Here is a 21,571-nt window from a genome sequence, read left to right on the forward strand (position 1 = left end):
AACTCCCAGTGTTTCTCTAAACAGATGGCCTGAAGTCAATTTATAAACACAAACAAATTTATTTACTGTCATCAAAGAGGCCTTCCTTCCCTGTGTATTGTGGAGAGAAGAGTGATTATCATTCCCTGGGCTCCTGCTCTGTGCTAAGCACTTACAGTATCTCACCTCTAGGAGACAAAATGGGGCTTCAAGCCATGTGTTATTATTTACGTTTTCTGTGCAGCAGGGACTGCCGAGTCGCTTATCTGGTGGCACCAAACCAGAAAGGGATTTGAACCCAAGTTTGTCTGATTCCGAAGCCTTTTCACTTTTTATATCAGGTGACTTTCCATAATACATCATGAGATCGAAAAAACATTTTTTAAGAAAAATTGTTAAAGTAATACCTGCTCGTTATAGGAAATTTGGAAAGCAGAGACATTATAAAAAAAGAGGACAAAAAAACAAAACAAAACAAAACAAACAAACAAAAAACCTGTAATTCTTTACCCAGGGGTCATCACTACTAAATTTTTAACTTTATTCTTTCCAAGCTTAAGAAAGCTCTCCTTTATATATCCGACAGAGTATTGTTCCTCAGTTGTCACCTTGGACATTTATGCAGGTACTCCAGCAATGTTGCTTTAAAATACTTTGGGAATCTCAGGGCCAATTTAGGCATCAAATTCTCTATAGACTTCCATGCCCAGGGTACTTTACCTGAATACCTATCGAAATAATACATTTTTTGTATGTTCTCCCATTTTTTGCCTTCTAAATTTAGATGCTAAAAATGTCTAACTATCCTGCAAAGAATGCCATCATTGCTCTCTTTAAGAACCATAAACATCTTGTACTGACTTCTGTTGTGGTGGGAGACAGACTTTGCCAAAATGCTGCTTCCTCCCATATCAAAGATTGATGGACATTCTGGGGCATGTTTAAAAGTCTGCATTAAAAATTGTATCTATAAATGTTTAATAGCTTATTTGACGACTCATGTTATTTATTACATTGTCTCCACACCATTATTTGCCCTTTTTAGTTCACAAAATCAAAAAATTGTTTTTATCAAAAGCTTGAAAAGCATATTTTAAAATCAATGTCTTTTTAATGGAAGTATTATACTTGCAGAATTACTCCCCTCCTAGGAGTTCTGTGAAAGAAACATGTTTAAGGGTGATGAACCGATCTTTAAATAAAGTCAGTAGCATCTTGTATCAAAGTTAATGTTTCTCAAAGAAGCAGTCGCATGTGCACTCACACACACGTACATCAAAGATTGCTACCGAAGTGGTCATTAGTATACCTTAATAAAGTCAAGAAAGTCACATCAAGTGTCGAATGAGTTCTCATCTCTTTGGTTTATCGCACACAACACTATTACTCTTAGAAAACAAACCTAAAAACCCTCAGCCCAAGCATTTCCCTGCTTGTCTAGTTACTTTCATAGACATTCTGATCTGTCCCCATCATTTTAGCCTGGCACTCCCTCCCCCACTGTGGGACCCCGGTTTTGAATTGGTACAGAATTCACTGGGGCCACTTCCCGGGGTTCAGAGAGGCCAGAATGGGGGTGCGCAGCTGTCCTCAGGGCTGCAACCTTCCCTAGTGTTCTGATCGCCAAGATTTCCTTGATGGGACCTGATCCTGCTCTCAGAGCTAATTACAGAGTGTAGGCCAACTCTTGTGTTGATAACCTGAGCTGTTCCCAGTGCCTGGCATTGTGTTCAGTCAATGTGTGTTGGATGAATGAAGAATTAAAACATATTCTCTCAAATATGGACTATGGAGAGGAAGTTAGACTGAAAGAGAATCAGAATAGAATTGTAAATTAGAATCGCAGATCTGTCCGCTCATTTAAAGATAAAACCCGGAGAGGTCAGTTGACTTGGAGGAGGCCAGCCAGAGAGCTGGAGCCAGAGCCCGGTATGGTACCCAGTGTCCTGTCCTGACAGCCTCTCCCGCCCTTTCCTTGCTGCCTCCTTGTTGGCATTCCCCATTCGCTGCGCGGAAGTTGACCTGATCAAAGACCCAAGCCCCTGCAGCCCCACACAGTGCTTCGCAGAGTATCTCGGGGACACCTGAAGTGATTGTTGGCTTAGTGACTTAGGATCCCGGCACCTGTCTGTGTGCCTGAGTGGTGACTAGCTAAATGGTGAGCTCCCTGGGGTTTCAGGAACATTAGAAGACCATCTCTTGGAGAGGAGAATTTCATAACAGTAATAATAACAGTAGCACTAACATTTATTTGTAATGAATTAGGTGGGATATCACTACATAGCGTCCTGCTTCGCGGGACAGATGGTCCCCCGTACCCACTCCACCGCTTACCCGGTATGCTTTGATGAAACATGATGTGACCTTGCAGTGCCTCATTTCCCACACCTACAGAATGCCAGTGGCACTAGTGCCTACCTCAGGGTGTTGAAGAGTTAGCCTATTTGAAGCCCTAGCACAATGCTGGGCGCTTTCTAAACAATGCATGTTGGCTATTATACTTATTAAAACTACTGTGTTTTGAGTTCATGGCATGAATTCCATATTATCCAGTCTTCTCAACAGCTCTGTGAGGAGGGTAATTAATGTTCTTATACCCCTATCACAGTTGAGTAAACTGAGGCACAGAGAGCTTAATCTACCTAACAGCTATGAAGTCGTAGGTAAGGAAGGACCAATCTCGTGTCTGCCTGACTCCAGATCCTGTGCTTGGGATGTGATGGAACAGGGTGATCTGCCTGCTAAATGTGAGATCTGACCTCCCAAATTTACTTTTTTCCTAGAGCGTTCCAGAATCCAGGCTGCTTTCAGGAATATCTCCGCGGATTCTTGGGTAAGTAGAGATGTTCCTTCCCTTCTCCATGTTCTCTTCCATTGCCCACGGCCCAGCTGTCCCTGCACGTTCCGCTGATGCCCAGAGGCCTCATCACAGCCCTTGGCAGCCCCTCAGGGTCTCCACGCCAGTTCTTGTCTATAGAGGTGTAGGCTGAAGTCATACGTGATGGGGTGTAGAGAAGGCGCAGTGGACCCAAGGCACTCCTGCCTCGCCTATACCCCCTTCTCCATCTCCGACTATGCATTTCTCCTGAGGAGTTTCATGCATGCAAAATACTTCCACCTACCAATAGGGATATTATAGATGCCTTTGTGATGTATAAAGGAATCATTCTTTCTACAGACAAGAAGGATGGAGCCAGACTGCCTGGCTGTCCCTCCTTGTAGGGATTCTCTTTTTGCTGCTGTTGTTGAAGAACTTAGTCCAGTGACTCTAGAAGTCTGTCGTGCTGTCTTCAGGGCTCACTTAGTGTTGAGTGGGAGTGGAAGGGCATAGGCTTTTGAGCCAGACAACCTGGCTTTGCACCCTTCTTTGGCTGCCTTGTAATTACACAGTATTTGCATGTCACCTGCTTCTCCAAGCCTCGGTTTCCTCCTCTTTGAGATGGGGATAATTCTACCCATCCTGCAGAGTTGTTGGGATATTTCTAGCTCATGTATGTAACCTGAACTGTACAAGACTGACATTCAATTAAATGGTAATTACTATTGTTATTAGTATTTGGGTACATCAAAAGTGTTTGCTGGAGAGAAAGCATGTTGTTATTTTTGATTATCATACTTTACCTGAAATATTTTTATTCACCCACCAGTAGTCTTGCTTGTTTAAATTAATTTGCTTAGCAAGCCATATATTCATTGTGATAAGATCACCCCTGATCTGGACACTGTCAAATGATTAAATTCTGAACTGAGGTAGACCAAATGAATGAGGTCTCACTGTAGCTGGATATTTCCATGAATGTTGAATCTGAACTTGATCTTTTTTTTTTTCAATAACCCTGAAACTTTAGTAATAAGATGGCTAACTTTTTGAAAAGACCCATTAACATTGGTGGGAGTTGGTAGTTTTCCATGAGTGGAAAAGAATACTTTTTACTTCCTCATATCTGAATTCTGAATCACCACTGAAAACACTTTGTAGTTGTCCAAAGAGAATTATTATGGAAACTACTGGCTGGATTTCCTCTCTCTCTCTCTCTCGTTCTCACACACACACACACACACACACACACGCGCGCGCGCGCCCGCTGCTTAGTTTTTCTTGGGTTAGGCGACTGAAGAGTTACTATGTAAATTCTGGCAGCCCTCTCCATCAGACAAGCAAGGGCACAATCAATTACTGTTTTCTTGGAACGTACCAAATAATCAGAAACTCTGATTATTCTGCTAGGAGGCAACAAACAGCTTGATGGGAAGATATACCAACTGAAAACCATTCTGATCATATTTTTGTCAGGAGACTGAGATGCCTCCAGCTGTCCGTCACTAATCATATTAGAGGTGGAAAGCAGGAATCTTTTGGCCTGCGAAAGATGACCTTAATCGCATGTCAGAACACTACTTTTACTGGCCGCTTATCCCAGGACAGTGAGACATCGGACATCCATTCTGTAACTCGTCTTGCCTCTTAGTCGTCATCTCAAACATATGTCACATGAGCACACTCAAGGAATTTTCTAATTACAGTTCAAAGGCTTTTCTTTTCTCTTTTTATGCTCACTCTGCACACATCACTGATTGAAATGATTTCTCCCTCAACATAATCCTACTGCCAGCAGTTACAAAAGAGTAGGGAGATGGCAGATGAAACCCACAATAACTGAAGAGGTGTCCGAATTCAATTAGGAAGAGGCCTCTCCCATGTGGACGCATAAGCCATATAAATCCATTTTAATTGTGAGCTTGTGGTTCTTATCTGGTCATGTTTATTTTGGATGCAAGTGCCAAAGCTGGATGCAGACCAGAACGCCAGATCTTTGAGCTCTGATGACTAATTTGGGTATGCATTGAATCCCTTAATTCATTTCTTAATTAGTTCTCCCAGAGTTAGAGTTGCTTGGTTACAGTCATTTTCACAAAATTTTCATAGATCAAAACAAATGTACATAGATTTTTCCCCCCCTATTGGTTCACATGCTTGCTCTGGTTTTAAAGAACTGTTCTTGTCATTATCAGAATAATAACGATGCCAACAGTGATAACAACGAAACCAGTATGTTCCCAGACAGTGTGGTAGAGTACGGACTGAGACACCAGGAAGCTGAGTTTTGATATCTAACTCGACTACTTACTGCCATGGACCTTCGTCAAGTTACTTTCCTCTCTGTACCTCAGTTTCCCTTTTAGTTGGGAAGAATAATAGTACCTACTTTAACGATTGTTTTGAGGATGAAAATAGCATTGCATATGTGAACTAATATGCAGAAAGTACCTGGCACTATAATAAATGTTCCTTACCATGTTTGTTATCAGTAAGACAATGTGAGACTGATGTGCAAGCCAGTTTTGCTGGTGCCACAATACCATCATCTAAGTATGTCCCATTTATTCAGGCCATTTGGAGATCATTTGTGATGGTTATGAAACATTGGAGACACTAAAGTTGGAATTAATTTCTTTTTTGTATTTGTATTCCTCAGACTGGCTACAGAGTTAACATTTTTGGCTTTTCATGCTTGATCAATATGAGTGTTAACTTTGAATGAGCGTTTTGTAGATACAGTGTTGGCCCTCCTTAAAAGGAAAATTGTGGTTACAATAGGTAAAAAAATATATATATGTGGGGAGGGGGATTGAGAGAATTGACTTCAATAAATTCACTGGAAAATTTCAAACTATTTTTAACAGAGTTAAATGTATTTAATATTGTAGTTCAAATTTAATGAATGTTCAGGAGTGAAAATCCAGGGAAAGATAAATCTAGTAATTTAATGAGCTTTCATCATGGCTCCAGAAAAGTTAGTTCATATTAAAATTGATTGCCAAGAGATGCACTAAAATTACCTTCCCTTAGGGGGATTTTGTTTTTAGGTTTTTGTAATCTGTAGTCCTCTCTATTTTCTTCTTTCTTAAAAAAAATAGAAGTTTCAAAAAATATATAAGTTTCAGGTGTATGGTTTTATAATTGGACATCTGTATACACTCCAGAGTGACCAGCACAAGGCTAGTTACCATCCATGATGATACAGTTGACCCCCGTCATCCGTTTTACCCATTCCCTACCCCTTCCCCTCTGGTAACCATTTGTCTGTTCTCTGTATCTGTGAGCTTGTTTTTGTTTGTTTTGTTTATTCTTCTGTTTTGTTTTGTTTTAGATTCCACATATGAGTGAAGTCGTATGATATTTATCCTTCTCCATGTAACTCTTTTTTTTTTTCCATCTGATTCATTTTGCTTAGCACAGCACCCTCAAGGTCCCTCCATGATGTTGCAGATGGCAAGATTTCATTCTTTTTTACAGCTGCGTAGCATTCCATTATGTAAATAGACCACGTCTTTTTTATCCATTCATCTATTCACAGATACATAAGTTGTTTATGTATCTTGGCTATTGTAAATAATGCTGTAGTGAACACAGGAAAGACTTTTTTGTGGAAAAAATGAAATAGAACTACCATATGACCAGCTACTCCATTTCTGGGTACTTATCCAAAGAACATGAAAATACTAATTTGAAAAGTTAATATGCACCCTTAAGTTTACTGCAGTGTTTTTTGAGGAACCTCCATATTGCTTTCCATAGTGGCTGCATCAGTTTACATTCCCACCAGCAGTGCACAAGATCTCCTTTTCTCTACGTCCTCTCCAACACTTGTTATTTTTTTGTCTTTTTGATAATCAGCGTTCTAACAGGTGATATCTCATTGTGGTTTTGAAAGCATTTCCCTGATAATTAGTGAGATCAAGCATCTTTTCATGCATCTGTTGCCTATGTGTATGTCTTTTTTGGAAAAATCCCTATTCAGATCCTATGCCCATTTTTTAATTGAGTTGTTTGTTTTTTTTGTTGTTAGGTTATAGGAATTCTTTATGTACTTTGGATATTAACCCAAAACTGGGTTGGATATATGGTTTGCAAATATCTTCTCCCATCTAGTATGTTGCCTTTTCATTTGGACAATGTTTCTTTTGCTGTGTAGAAGCTTTTTACTTTGATGTAGTCCCATTTATTTTTGCCTTTGTTTCCATTGCCTTTGGAGTCAGATCCGCAAAGATGTCGTTAATAACTGATGTCAAGGAGCTCACCACCGATGTTTTCGTCTAGGAATTTTATGGCTTCAGGTGTTATATTGAAGTCTTTCATCCATTTTGAGTTAATTTTTGTGTATGGTTTAAGATAGTCGTCTAGTTTCACTCTTTGGAATATGGTTGTCCAGTTTTCCCAAAACCATTTCTTGAAGAGACTGTCTTTGTCTTTTCTCCATTGTATGTTCTGGACTCTTTTGTCGTAAATGAATTGTCCATATATGTATAGGTTTATTTCTGGTCTCTCAGTTCTGTTCCATTGATCTGTCTGCCTGTTTTTCTGCCAATACCATATAAATATAAATGCCATATAAATACCATATAAATATTCATATAAATAGAATCAGACTGCTATATATTCTTTTGTATCTTCCTTTGAACATCCTGTCTGTAAGATACATCTGTGCTATTGTGTGTAGCTCTGGCTCATCCTTTTACTTATTTATATGAAGTGTGAAAACAGACAAAACCACACTTTGCTGCTAAGGGGGCCGTCCATACGTGGCTCCAACTATAAAGAGAAAGAATTTATTACTGAAAGAATTAGGATAGCGGTTACCTCTTAGGGGAGGGTGTGCTAGGGAAGAGAAAGGATCTGGAGGGCTTGCGGGGGTGCCGGCACAGGTCCTGTTTTTCCACTGGCTGGGTAATTCCGTGGACAAAAGGCAGCACATGGCATCAAGCATTAATGTTTTATGTGCTTTTCTGGCTGAGTGAGAATTCATGATTTTTAAAGTTTCTAAAATGCAAAATAACTTTCTCTGTGGCCTGGGTTGGTTTGTCCTTGTCCTCCATAGTTTTAGGCCTAGATATTCCTGTGATTGTAGGTTGCTGTGGAAGTAAATTATCGCCTTGTTGCATGGCCTCCGAAGTGTGCTGTCCACCCTGGGGAGCTCCTGAGAGGATTCATTTGGGTGGAAAAGAAACTCATTAGAACTTGCATTTACATTCATTTTATTTTCATAAAACATTGTGATGACTGCTGGTGATGACACTGGCACTGGCGTAACCCCTGGGTCCACATGTCGGAGGGGAGGGGGTTGGGGTCTGTTACCACCTGGAGAGAGGGAGACGAGGCCTGGCCCTTCACAGTGGCTTTTCCACTGCTTCCTCCACGTAGGTTTTCTGTGAAATTTCTTGTGCCTCATTAACTGGATTTACAGATTTTATATTTTAGTTTTAACAAACCCTCACAAACTAACAGAATCTTTCACAGATTCTGTCAAGACTTTCCCTAAATGGAAGAGAATTTTCATATTGTAAGCCACAACTAAATGGCAGAGTTCAACACAAACTCTTTGTCAGCCACATTATGAAATAATGACCATGACCATAGAGTCAGATCTTGCAAGAAGCTGACCATGAAAATTCTAAAGTATTTGGGAGACCTGTGGATTGATGTCTACTATGGTTAATTAATCATTAACCTTATCCTATGTGTATTTGCCTTAAGATAGTCATGATTACCAAAATCTGGCCTTTTCTATTTTGTTCATGTTCTTTAAAGTGTATAACCTGTTACTATAATAATATCTGTACATGAATTGTTAGTGAACAACTACACATAGTTGGGGATACATGTTGAAAACACCTTCAACAGCACTGCCTTGTAGTGCAAAAGGTACTCCCTGCTAATAGTTAAACTACGTAGAAGATGGTAGACTTGCTACCCTTATCAAATAAGGCACTTGTCAGCCCTAATGTTTTTTCTGTTGGCAAATATCAATAGCGAGGCAATAGCTTAAATATTTTACTTTATTTAAACTTTTCTCAAGCCTGTGTTGGAGTTGGGAGTAAGAGAGATGAAAAGATACAAACACACACACTCAGAATAGTTCTGTTTTTCTGTTTTGTTTGTATTCTCTTTTACTTAAGGGTTTTGTATGCTAAAAATAAAAGTTGAATACCAACAGGTAGGCTTTCCCAAGGCAAAAATAACAGCAGGCACTGGACGGCACACGCATCATGGGAAGGGCACCACCTGCTGTCAGTCGACTTGACTCCTAAGCCTGGTTCCGCCCTTTGCTGGCTCCCCAGCGCACAGGTAATACCCTCTCTGAGCTGCGTTGCCTTTGCTCCATTGTGAGGGTGATATCAGCAACCCTTCTCCAGCCCTTACAGGGATCACATATGAGAGCATCTGTAAAATGTAGAGTTTCCTACAAATGCGACAAATTATGATCGTGCCTCTTATACTTCTTCTTTAAGGAAATGTAACTTTTTTTTAAAATTTATTTATTTGACAGACAGATCACAAGTGGGCAGAGAGGCAGGCAGAGACAGAGAGGGGGGAAGCAGGCTCCCCGCTGAGCAGAGAGCCTGATGCCAGGCTCCATCCCAGAACCCTGGGATCACGACCCGAGCTGAAGGCAGAGGCTTTAACCCACTGAGCCACCCAGACGCCCCGGAAATGTAACTTTTTATTAAAGTGCTGATGCCCTTAACCTATAAGCTTCTTTGGTGCAAGCTACAGAAATGGACTGATTTGCTTCGACAAAAACAAAAGCAAAGAAACACCAATTATTTTAATGTTTTTTACTGGAAGTATCCTGGTCTATATCTCCCAGACTTGAAGGAAGCGCGGGACCATGGAACCACACGAAGGGTTGTAAGCCTGGAAGCTCTGGCCATCCCAGCACAGGTTCTGTGCCCCTCTTCTCTGAGATATTGCTGTTAATGTGACACTGGTGACTTTTACCCTCTGTGTTTCATGCTTCCAGGTTTGAGCTCTGGGAAGAGAGAATCTAATTTGTCCAACTTGGGTTGATTGACTGCTTTTTACTAGTCAGCCTTGGGTGAGGGGCCAGGGTCACCTAGTATAGATAGCATTCTTAGGAGGTCTGGTCCCAGGAGTTTCTACCTATAAACTGGGATTAGTAATGACTCAACTTTCTTTAAGGAATTTACATTAAAAGAATCAAGTGTAGGGGCGCCTGTGTGGCTCAGTCCTTAGGTGTCTGTCTTTGGCTCAGGTCATGATCCTAGAGTCCTGGGATCGAACCCTGCATCAGACTTCCTGCTCAGTGGGAAGCCTGCTTCTCCCTCTCCCGCTCCCCCTGCTTGTGTTTCTTCTCTTGCTGTATCTCTCTCTGTCAAATAAATAAATAAAATCTTAGAAAAAAAAAAAGAATCAAGTATAAATAGAGAATTAGAGGAGTGATTTCTTTAGTAAGTGTCAACATACCTAACCAAGCCTGGGCTTCTCATGTTCTTCAGGTGTCCACTGAACTTGAAATCACTTTCATTGATGTAGACATTTCTGTGTGGGTGCTAAGGGGGATCTTTTTGCTTAGGCTGTATCTCTTGGGTTCAACTCTGTGTCTACATTTAGCTACTGCTTGACCTCTTGTTAGAAAGAAGGTATTGGGGTGCCTGGGTGGCTCAGTCGCTTAAGCATCTGCCTTTGGATCAGGTCATGATCTCTCAGGGTCCTGGGATCAAGCCCCACATCAGGCTCTCTGCTCAGCAGGGAGCCTGCTTCTCCCTCTCCCCCCTGCTTGTGTTCCCTCTCTCGCTGGGTCTCTCTCTGTCAAATAAATAAACAAAATCTTAAAAAATATATAAAGAAGGTATTAAATACACTTCAGCATTCCTAATGCTGATATTCCCTTCACTGACAGCCCGACTTGCCTTAGCACTTTCTACCAAAGCGGAAAGATGGAGAGGTGCCGAGTCTGCGTACTGCAGACAAGTCGTCACACTATTAAAGAACCATAACTTTTTTTCTGTTGGGAGCCTCTTAAAGCATATTTGAATATATCACAGCCTTTCCTAAACAGATGTGTACAGCCAGTCCTCACAGCAAACAGGTATTTGATAAGGAGCATTTGTTCTACTGGGGCTTAGGCAATTATTTGTAATATTTCAAGAATGGAACTGATGAAAATACTTATATGCCTGAAAAAGCGATGACTGTCTTCTAAAACAACTAAACATCACTTTCAGATTCAGTCTCTGACAGGTCCTAAATAGAATATTGTCCCATCTGGATCATTTGCCATAAAGCTTATAAAGAGTTCCGAAAGTCTTTGTTCACAAGCACATGTACATCTGAAATCTTCACGGTTTTTGTTGTTAATGCACAGGGACGTCTTCCTTCTGTAAAGAAGTTGCTTTCTTAGAGAAAGCATGCCACTGAAGACAGACAGTAACATTCACCATTTCCTTAGCCTCCTCTGTCTGAAGTGCTGACTTAAATCACAACCTAAAGTTGCTTCTTTTTCACCAACTCTCAATACCTTACCAACCAAGTGCCTCACACTGGTTACAAGGATGATTTATTATTTGTCATATTTTAACTGCTGAGCCATGAAATGTTAAACTGGTATTGGCAGCTGTTGTCTGAAGGTTTGCAGGTATCCTGTCTAATGCTTTCAAAGTCCAACATTAGCAATAAATCACAGCATACATAATTTTTCAATAAAGGAATGGGAAGGATTTTGCATTCTGGTTCCCCAAAGCTTTGGTATTTGGGAGTTACTTACGTGGGAAATTCAAATCAAGGGGTAAAACATTCTCAGGCCTTAACCCTTGAACTTTGGGCCGGCCATAGTCGATAGCAAAAGCATCTTGGTAGCTTTGTTCTCCTAACCCTGAGATCTCTTGGCTCTGGGAACTGACAAAGTGCCAAGTATAGGCCTAATTGCATTCCTTGTTACTGAGGAAAAAAAAAAATCTCAGAGGAATTTTCCTTTTCTTTTAAAGGGGTACCTTGAGCATTAACATTTTCTGGAACAGCAAAATTGTTCATAAGACTTTTGCAAAGCTTTCTGAAAAGAGAGCTTGAAGAGGGCTCTGGCGGCCAATTAAGAGGACATATGTTGCTTACCTAGAGTGGCAAAGAGTTAAGGAGATTAAATCAAAGTAGGAGAGATGCGGTTTTGTCCTCTGTGAGCTTGCACTCTGATTAACGAGCTGGTGTTCCCTTTTCGTCTTCTTTCTCTGTGGTCTGCTCAAAGATTTATCAAGATGGTGCATGATATATTCAGCTAGCCCCATAACAGACCACGGGCTGTCTGAATGTCAGTTCCGTTCACCAGTATTCCCGGTGCTGGTGCCCATTGCCAGGTACGTAGGCATGTTTAATTAGTATGTATTGGAAGAAGAAATAGACCCTGGCAATTCTTCCTGTGATGTATATATTGATGAATTATGTATCGGGCCAGATATACTCTGGGCCAGATAAATTCTGATCAGGGAATCAGTACCCAAGTTCAGTAGATTGGGATCTTTCAGCACTGGGAACCGATAATGTAGTAGAGGAGCCGCAGAGTGAAGACACAAGGAACCACGTGAATAAACACAGCAAAAACAGCTAGCAGTGAGGGTTGCCAAAGACCTCAACAGGGTGAGCGCTGTGATGGGGACTAAAGGATTGGAGAAACCAAGACCCAGAATAATGTAAAAACTTGGTGCTATAGAAGGAATTGATAAAATTTCCCAGAAGGCTTAATTTACTCCAGAAGTTAACATATCCGAAGAAAAGGTTCAGCTGATCACAGCATTTCTTAATGTAAATAGGTTTGCGGAGTTTTCACCATACTGGCAGTAGGAGTTTCTACTTTATAGCATTTTGCTTTAACACATCCGTTGATGAGCTCTGGGTGCCAAGGCCAAGGGTTAGCTCCCTGCTTCACTTCCCCTCTCCGGGCTGCAACTTCTCTCCCAGAGCCGGGCAGCTGTCTCCCAAACGTATGCTGTCAGTCACATAGGAAAGCAGATGACCAAAAGAGGGTAGATCAGCACAAATCTATCATCAAAGCTGAAAGAAAGAAAAAACTCAGAGCGAACGCGGTGCTGACTGTGGGTCAGAAGGGTTACCTTCGTATCTCAAGGACAGAGTGTTTAATAAAGGTTTGGGTACAAAGTACACATCACCCTCCAGGCATGCTGAACTATGTCAACTAGAGCACTGTTCCTTAGGGTTTACAAATTCCCCCTTTTCCTAAATTAAAAAATGCTAATGTGAACTCTTAACTCCCAACAACACATGTTATTATTGTATATAGGGCAAAGAGTAAATAAGACACTTGCCTAATGACATGACAGTTCATTTTAACTCAGCAAGCTGGAAGTAATTTTAGCTCATTTTCTTTTTTTCCATGCTTCTTTATGGAAATAGGCCACAATCATTTGTACTCCACCATTCTTCATAACCTTATAGCATGCTTCCTGTTTATGCTATTAAGAGCTGTTTTTAAAGACCCTTGAGGGATATCTTTTAATATATTCTTTTAAAAATAATTACTCTTCTATAGTACCCCCTTCGAATGTCTGAGGGCTTGGAAACACCGAAACTTCTTAATGAGATATGCTTAGTGGTCTGTGCAGAGTATCGCAATGTTTACACCTAGTTCAGTTAATGTAAATTATGTTTAATTAGTCACTCTGGAAAAGTAGTAGATGTTTTGGAACAGATTCAGTATCTAAACCCCACCATTTGGCTTTTATGTATCATATTTATAGATAAAACTGTAAGTAGTAGTTATAGATTAAAAAAACAACAACAACATTTGCTGTAGCATCAAGTCAGTCATTAAACAGGACTCATAGTAATGTGAAGAATGTGTCTTGTGGGGGCATGAAAAATATCCCTGTGGGACAGAAGATCACTTTTATTAAAATGCTTTATAAACTTGAAAATGCTATACAGATATCATATGTTACGTTCTTTTTACACTCGTGACATGCAGAACTTCTGGGCTAAACAACAGTTCATAACTTTGTGTTTTAATGCTGAATATGTTCCTGTTTTGAGGGAGATTTCCTTTTTTTTCACATGGAACTCTTAGGTCAAAGACGCCCTGACCCTCGCTTCCTTAATTGGGTTCCTTCCTGCTGCACTTGACGTTGGAACCCTCCGGTCCACACTTGGGCCCCCGGAAGCACGCTTCACATGGGACTGGCAGAGGAGGCCAGTTCCTGGGAAGAGACCTCGGCCGGCCTCACAGGGCCAGCTCATAGGTGCTGGCTCAGACCCCACCGAGGCCACCTCCCAGCCCCTCATCTGCACTAGAGAAAGACTGAGCTGTCACTCAGTCCCTCCTTCCTGTCGTCTGTGGCTCTTCTAGTGGCCCCTGACATACATACTCTTCCAGAACTTCTCCGCCAGGACACTTGCTTTGCTCTCTCGCATGACGCTCTTCGGGATGCTGTGCGGCTGGTTCTTTTCCCCTTGTTCTCCCAGCGGCCTGCGGTTCGCCTCTGACAATCTGGAGTATCGGTTGCTCCCTCTGTTCTTTCCTACTCTCCCAGCACCACATTCTCTGCACTTCGGCCTTTTTAAAATTTGATTTTATTATTTTATTTTATTTTTTTTGGCCCCCACGGCCACAGGAGAGTACAAACGAGAAAATGTGTCCTGGCGCGACTGCTCTGCTGATTTCCCGCTGCCCTCTTCTCTGAGGGAAATTGCTCTTCCCCCAGCGCTCAGGAGTTGCCAGCTGCAGCTTTGTTCTCCTCCCGTCACAGAAGGCTCACGTGGAGTGGGTGCAGCAGGAGGCGGGGGGGGGGCCGGGGGGGGCCAGCACGGCCCGGAGAAGTGCTTCATTGTCCACATCAAGGACCAGGCCATGGGAAACAGACTCCCCGACAGTCACCATGGGCTACACAAATATTACTTCCATTTAGCCTGACCTTTCATTGTGCTCGAAAATGACTGAAAATACTTAAATCGTGTACAGTATTTTTCTGGAAACAGAAATTAATGGGGTTCTTTCAAGAAACCGCACTTGAACTTTTGCCCTTTTCTTCCCTTTTGACTCATTAGATCCAATTCAGGGTTTCCTTTTAGCATGTATTTTCCTTTTGTGAGAAATAGCTAATTCTCTACTGATAAAATTATGAATCGCAGAAGCAATGTAATTGTTAAAAATAAGGATACCTCATTTGGCCTTAAAACATTGAGCTCTGAGAACTGACTCTTCCGAACATTTTTTAAGTGCTTACTGTGTAAGCCAGACGGACTTTCTAATTCTATACCCACTCTAATGTATTAACTCGATTGGTTCTCCACAGACAGTTCTGAGACAGAGGTAGTATTGTCGTGGGTCGACGTTTTACGACGTGGACACCTAGGCATGGTGAAGGTGCGTTGCCCAAGGTCTCGCAATTAATGGTGGGCAGGGCCTGGTCTTGCACCGAAGTGGTCTTGCTTCAGTGCGCTTAGTCACTGGACATAACAGCCTGAAGGACTCGACTGTGTCCCGTAACCTTTGGGTGTCTGACTTTCCCCATCTCTGAAGTGGGAATAGTAACACCTTCCTTACTAAACCATGGTGAGGATCAAATAAAATAGGTATTTTATTCACACATTGTGAAGAGACACACTGTGAGGCTTAAGTTTGGGCCAACCATTGATATCTTCTGTTAGTTGGGTCATTTTGGCCCTTGCTCCTTGGGTATACTGCTGGTTCAGATGAAAACAACATGTTTCTCTTGAGGTTTTCCTGAAATCTCAGCAGACCTCAAGTTTCACAACAAAAATGCTTTTTTTTTTTTTTCTTCCAAAATGGTGGCATTCGGGAATATTTAGCGCCTCAGCAAACTCGGCATAACGCTTTTAACATGCCAAGGAATTTCACTGACACTTGTTCCCTTTAACTCGCCCTCATTAATGTAGCACACAACACCCTTTCCTTTTTTTTTTTCTTTTCTTTTCTAAATCACGCAAAATCAATTTTCTTTCAAGTCTCTGCTCACCACATACTGGTGACTTGTCATTAAGCTTCTTTCAATATGTTGTACAGGGTCTGGGACCTTGTCTCTTACGCTGGCGTGGGGCCGTGAAACGGAGGAGGATGTGGGGCAAGGTTTCGGCCAGTGGGAAAGAAGTGGAGATCAAGTGCGAAGATGAGGACGTAGAAAGGCCATGGCAAAAAAAAGGGGAGGGGCGGGGGGGCTTCAAAATGTGGGACCGGAGAGCAGAGCTGGACTCCCGGGAGACGGGCTGTGTGACGCAGCGAGAGGAGGACCAGGGAGGACAAAGGAAGAGGACACTGGGAAGACAAGCCGCGCAGGACACGGGTCTCTTCTCGCCACTGGTCTAGAGAAAATGGTACCTTCCTCCTCCTCCTAACTCTGGGCTTGCTTTCCCTGCTGGCAGCCTCCTGCCTTTTCAGGTCTCACAGTTCTCTCATAAATTAGGATGTTGGGGGATCTGAATTCTTACAGTCCGTTGAGGGGAATGCACAGCCTAAGGGCCTGACTTTTTTTGTGATTCTTTGAAGCTTTTATGCATCCTGGATACCTAGTTCTTCCTGTGTTTTCTAATAGTTCTTTCTAGTGTTTTCTATCACATACCCAGGGTCACTTGGTTTCGGAGGGTCTTCGTGATCATAATGAGTTATTTTTTCCCCCTTTTCTGGATAAGAACAATATCCTTGTCATTCAGTCTCCAAATATAGCAAGCAGTTATGATAGAAGAATATCCTTATGTTAGGAAAGAAGTTGGCAGTCTCGATGATATGAAAATGTCCAATTTAGAAAACATGTTTAAAAAAGATTCCTTTTTGGAATCAGGTGGGATAAAAAGGAACAAATAAAATTTAAAAGAAAACGTGTGGTCTGACAGCACCTTCCACTTCCTGTCTTTAGCCTTCCAGGTACTGTGGATTTGGCCCGAGCGTCAGATGTCTTTGCTATCATTTCATTAAAATGTCAGACAGAAAACTGGTTCTGGCATCTAATTGGGAGCCTAACTTGGATGATAGATTTTTTAGCTGATGCATGTAATCAGAGGACTACAAGAATGCTGCCAGGGACTGACTGTCTGGAATCTCTTTAAGAATGGTGCGAAGTGTATAAAAAGAGTGCTTGAACACAGGGAAGGGGAAAAAGGCATCAAATCCCAAAGAAAGAGTTCGAAAGGAAATATGTAAGTTAATCATGGCTGGAGGTGTATAAACAGGGAGCTCCTAGTATAAAATCATCTAATTGATTAAAGTGTCTGTAGTTAACAGTCATCAGAATCGTAGACAGAAGTGCATCTTTCGTGTCCGACCAATCCCAGCATACCTGTAGTTTCTCTTCCTAAAGCGCTGAACTGACCCAGATGCTTGATATGCAAGTAACTCAAGTAAATCAAACCGGGTGAGTCTCTTTGTAGAGGGTAGTTTGGCAATATATGTATTTTTCAACCCTTTATTTTTTAATTTAATTAATTTATTTATTTTATTTTGTTGGTTTTTTTTTTTCTATTTATTAAAAATTTTTATTTTAAGTAAACTCTGTGCTGCACTTGGGGCTCAAACTCACAGTCCCAAGATCTAGAGCCCCAGGCTCTGCAGCCGGTCGCCTCGTTTAATCCTTTAACATGTGTCCACTGTTTCACTAGAGAACTTTTATCTCTAGGAATTTATACTGAGGGTATATACAGAGGTTTTAGCCACGAAGATGTTAATCCCATCATTGTTTACAATAGGGTAAATAAAAAATTGCTCACATGTATAAAGCAGATTAGTTACAAGCAGCATGTTGTAGTCAAAGAATGAAATACTATTCAGATACTACAGAGGATGTTGTAGATGAATGTTAATAATGAGAAGAAATCCTTTCTGTATTGCTGGGTGAATAAATCATGTTCTAAATGTGCACAGTGTGGTGTACATTTTTGTTAATGTATGGATGTATTCTTAGAAAATGGCCTGGAAGTACGTTTAAGGGTTTTTTAAGTGGTTCTCTGGGTGGTATGATCATGGGCATTTAAAATGTTCTTTTTTGTTTATCTGGGTCTTTAATTTTCCCACTCTAAACATATACTGCTTTTACAAAAAGAAGGAACCAACAAAGTTTATTTTTAATTGAGGAGAGGGAAGTATGTGAGCCAAACCATATGAAAATGACTGATTCTGGACAACCAGGGACGTCCCAGGATGTGTTTTAGCTGAATCGATTCACAAACTGACTTCAGCTGAGCGAGTGCACCGTGATTTGAGGACAGTCATTGCTCTTCGACGTACCTGATTTTGCAGAGATTAGGAGATTTCCCCTCTAATCTCTGCAAAATGAAGGGACTCAACCTAGTAGACCAATTCTGGGCTTCCTTCCTACTTCCAGTTCCCAGGTCTGCACCTTCTAGGGTGACACAGAGAAACTGCTGATCTGGGGACTCACTGCATTTCTCATACTTACAAGCTGCCACGTGATGAGAACATATTAATAAGGGTTTATCTTATTCCTTGTAGTACACAAACTAACCCACTCTGCAAGTTTGTCCCTGGTGTCTGCTTTCCGCTATTTTGAAGAGAGACCTTCCAAAGATTTGGTTTTCCATCACTTTTTGCCTAGTTTTGAATTTGGGGGGAAAGCTTATGGTGAGGGTCACACTGCCGAGAACTGCTCGGTGCTCCAGGGGAAATTTTGGCAATAGGTGGATGGCAGTTGAAGCAGACAGTGGCAAAGAACTCACTTCCATTAGCAAATGAAATTCTCACCAGCAGTTAAACCCTGATGACCTCTCGGCCTCTTCCTTTGGTATCATGGAGGCTTCTGTCTGTCCACACCTCCTGGGCCCAGTTTAGTTCAGGGATGGGCAATATCATCTATTTTTACTCATTGTTCACTCTTGACAGATTGGTATGACAGTAATTTCCACCTCCCTTTAAAAGTGTAATTTCAGAACGAGCTCACGGTCCTCATTGAGGTAGATTATAGTATACATCTTGCTGACGGGCTTCCTCATTCTGTATCTTCTGTAATGGAAGTTAGTGGAAAAAATGTTGTGCCATGGGTTAGGAAACCCGTGTTTTGACTCTGGCTCTGGCATGAACCTGTTCTAAAACACTGGAGACATGACCTAAGCTTTTTAGGTCCAAGGTTTTCTCTATAGAGCAAGTGGGCTGAATTTGGGGGTTTTCAAGCTTCCCTTCAGCTCCGGGATTTTATGAAAATGATCTACAAAGGCCATGTATTGTTGCCTACATAACTCAAGACTGAAGACAGAGCTTCTGTTAACAATTCAGCCCCCCTCCTTCTTATCTCTCCCGGTGCAATAAACCATTGTTTTCTTGTTTATCTTCCTTTCTCATGCCACAGGACAGGATTTCAGAGAGAATCTCATTCTGGCTTTCTCTATATCCTCTAATGTATGGTACGTCTTTGTGACTTGTGAAAAAAATTCTTAAAAGCAGCCACTTCCATTATTCTCCAGTTTTAAAAGCTATCCCCTGAGAACTAAATGTCAATTCAAACATTCCTACATTTGTTATCATTTCTAGCCTAACCTATAGAAGTTTAAGGCATAATTTGAAACAGAAGAATTCTTGCCTTGAGACAGTGGACTCATAAATATGTAGTATGATTTATCCATATGATTTAGGAAGAAATTAGGATATTTAACATTTCTAGCAACACTTTTTTTCAGTATCCACATTGAATATGAAAAATTTGGCTGCCACACACGCTTGCCAACCCTGCATTTTTTAGGGTAGATAGCATATTTTAAAATGGAGTAACAATTTCAAACAGATCTACTGTAAAAGAAAAATCAGGTTACTCTAATGAAAGATTTACAAATCAGAGATTTTACTTGTGTGTTTTAGCTTGGTGTCTGATTTGTAGACTCTGAAATATGTAGTATCTCCTTAACTTATATAAGATACCTGTTTTCTGTAGTAAGCACAGAAAACCCAACCTAAACAGGCCACAGAAGAGACTGGGAACTGCCCACCCAATACCCATTCTTTCCTCCTTCCTGAGTTACACACCCTGCTTTTATTCAAGGGACCAATGTACCCACCCAAAAGACTGCCTCCTGCAGTTAGGGGTGGCCGGCCGAGAAATCTTTAGACCAGATTTCCTGGAAACCTCCTCAGCAACAGTTGCCTGGGCTGTGCCTGCCTTTTTGCCTTTTTTTCCTTCTTTCCTTCCTTCCTTCCTTCTTTCCATCCTTCCTTTCTTTCTTTTTTTTTTTTTTAAGATTTTATTGATTTATTTGAGAGAGGGAGAGAGAGAGTAAGCACAAGCACGTAGAGAGCAGAGGAAGAGGGAGAAACAGACTCACAGCGGAGCAGGGAGCCCGACGTGGGGCTCCATCCCAGGGCCCCGGAATTGTGATCTGAGCCAAGCCTAAGGCAGACACTCAACTGACTGAGCCGCCCAGGTGTCCCAGGCTGTGCATTTCTTGACTCTGCTTTTACATTCCTCTACATTGGCTCTTCTCCGGGCTCCATGTGTTCACAAGATGGCTAAGGCAGCTTTAGTCCCATCGTCTTCATTCAAACTTAGCAAAGAGGAAGTCCAGTTTTCTCATAGCTCAAAGTCTAGATTGGCTTCTGATTGGCTTGATTGCCCACTGAGGGTGCATCAGAGCCATGACTGAGACACTCAGAGTGATGTGCTGTTCATGCTGGTCCACGTATCTCACCCCCAGCCCATTCTGGAGGTAGCTCCACCGAGTCTTCTAGAGCAAAAGGGAGCTGCTGTGGGAGTGGATAGATCCTGGATGGTCAAAGCACAAATATCCACCCTACCAAGTTTGCCAGTTTCTTTAGGTCCATCATTGAGTTATTATAGACTCTGGTAATGAGGCAAACTAATCATTTGGTTTGCAAAGTTACGGTATGCAGTGATTTGGTCATTGAATTCATTTATGGCAATGAAATTGAATTCTCAAGGCCACACCATTAATCCAGATTAGATATCAAAATATCTGAATTTAATTTTCCAGATTAATGTCTTGCAATAAGCCATATCACTTCCCTTGCTCATTATCACCCTATATATGGCCCTCTGAAAGGGTAGAATCCGAGTTCGCCAAAAAATGTATTTCAACCCCAAGCAACTGTATTTTCCAGTATAGCTTGTTGGTGCAACAGAGGACATTGTTTCCGAACATAAAGTTGTATAACAAGTTAGAGCTAAATGGAATTTAAAATGACTTGTGATAAACCCGGAAAAAGTGGTACTTTAAAAAGGTAATGTCAGCAAGCTGCCTATTACTATGTAACCATAATGCCAGGGCTCTGAGTTTAGATGGAGGAGCTACAGGGCAATGATAAAAAATATTGTGGGCTTCTGTTTTGTATGAGTGAACATGCAGAAGTGATTTTCAAGTGATTTACTGCAGTTGCATGTTGGGACATGGTATGCAACAAGACAGATGATTATGGCCACAGTTCTGAAAATGTTCAGATGGCTTTCAATTAGCTTTGGGCAAGGCTGCTCCTTGCAGAAGCCAGTATTGATTTTTCAGAGCGCCTCATCGCTTTTCAGCGGAAGGGCTGATCATGTCAATCCTTTGAAACCACAGGAAATGTCACCAGAGAGTGGACTGTGGAAGGCCTGCCTGCCGTGGCTGGGAGACCGGCTCTCTGAGCTGAAGACAGTAGGAACAAGACTATAGGTTCAGTTAGAGGGAGACCTAGGTCTGACCCTGACCCCTTCATGTGTCCCAGTAGATCAGTCAAGCTTGTGGAGCCTCCATCTTCTTATCTGCAAAATGGGGTACATCAGACTCTACTGAGAAGAGGCAAGTAGAGCATCTAGCCAGTGTGTCAGACTGTCTAAGTAT

General features: G+C 41.6%; 1 protein-coding gene across 4 annotated transcripts in view; it reads left to right on the forward strand.

The window, feature by feature from the left end:
* SPATS2L (spermatogenesis associated serine rich 2 like) overlaps positions 1-21,571 on the forward strand; it is a 165,413-nt gene that overhangs the window by 19,597 nt on the left and 124,245 nt on the right. For all 4 annotated transcript variants that reach the window (XM_004772186.3, XM_045078523.1, XM_045078526.1 and 1 more), the window contains exon 2: positions 2,763-2,812. The gene's annotated coding sequence lies outside the window, so the exon portion shown is untranslated. The remainder of the gene's footprint in view (positions 1-2,762; positions 2,813-21,571) is intronic.

Source organism: Mustela putorius, unplaced genomic scaffold (genome assembly GCF_011764305.1).
Source record: "Mustela putorius furo isolate JIRA1106 unplaced genomic scaffold, ASM1176430v1.1 tig00000275_pilon_pilon_pilon, whole genome shotgun sequence".
Taxonomy (NCBI): domain Eukaryota; kingdom Metazoa; phylum Chordata; class Mammalia; order Carnivora; family Mustelidae; genus Mustela; species Mustela putorius.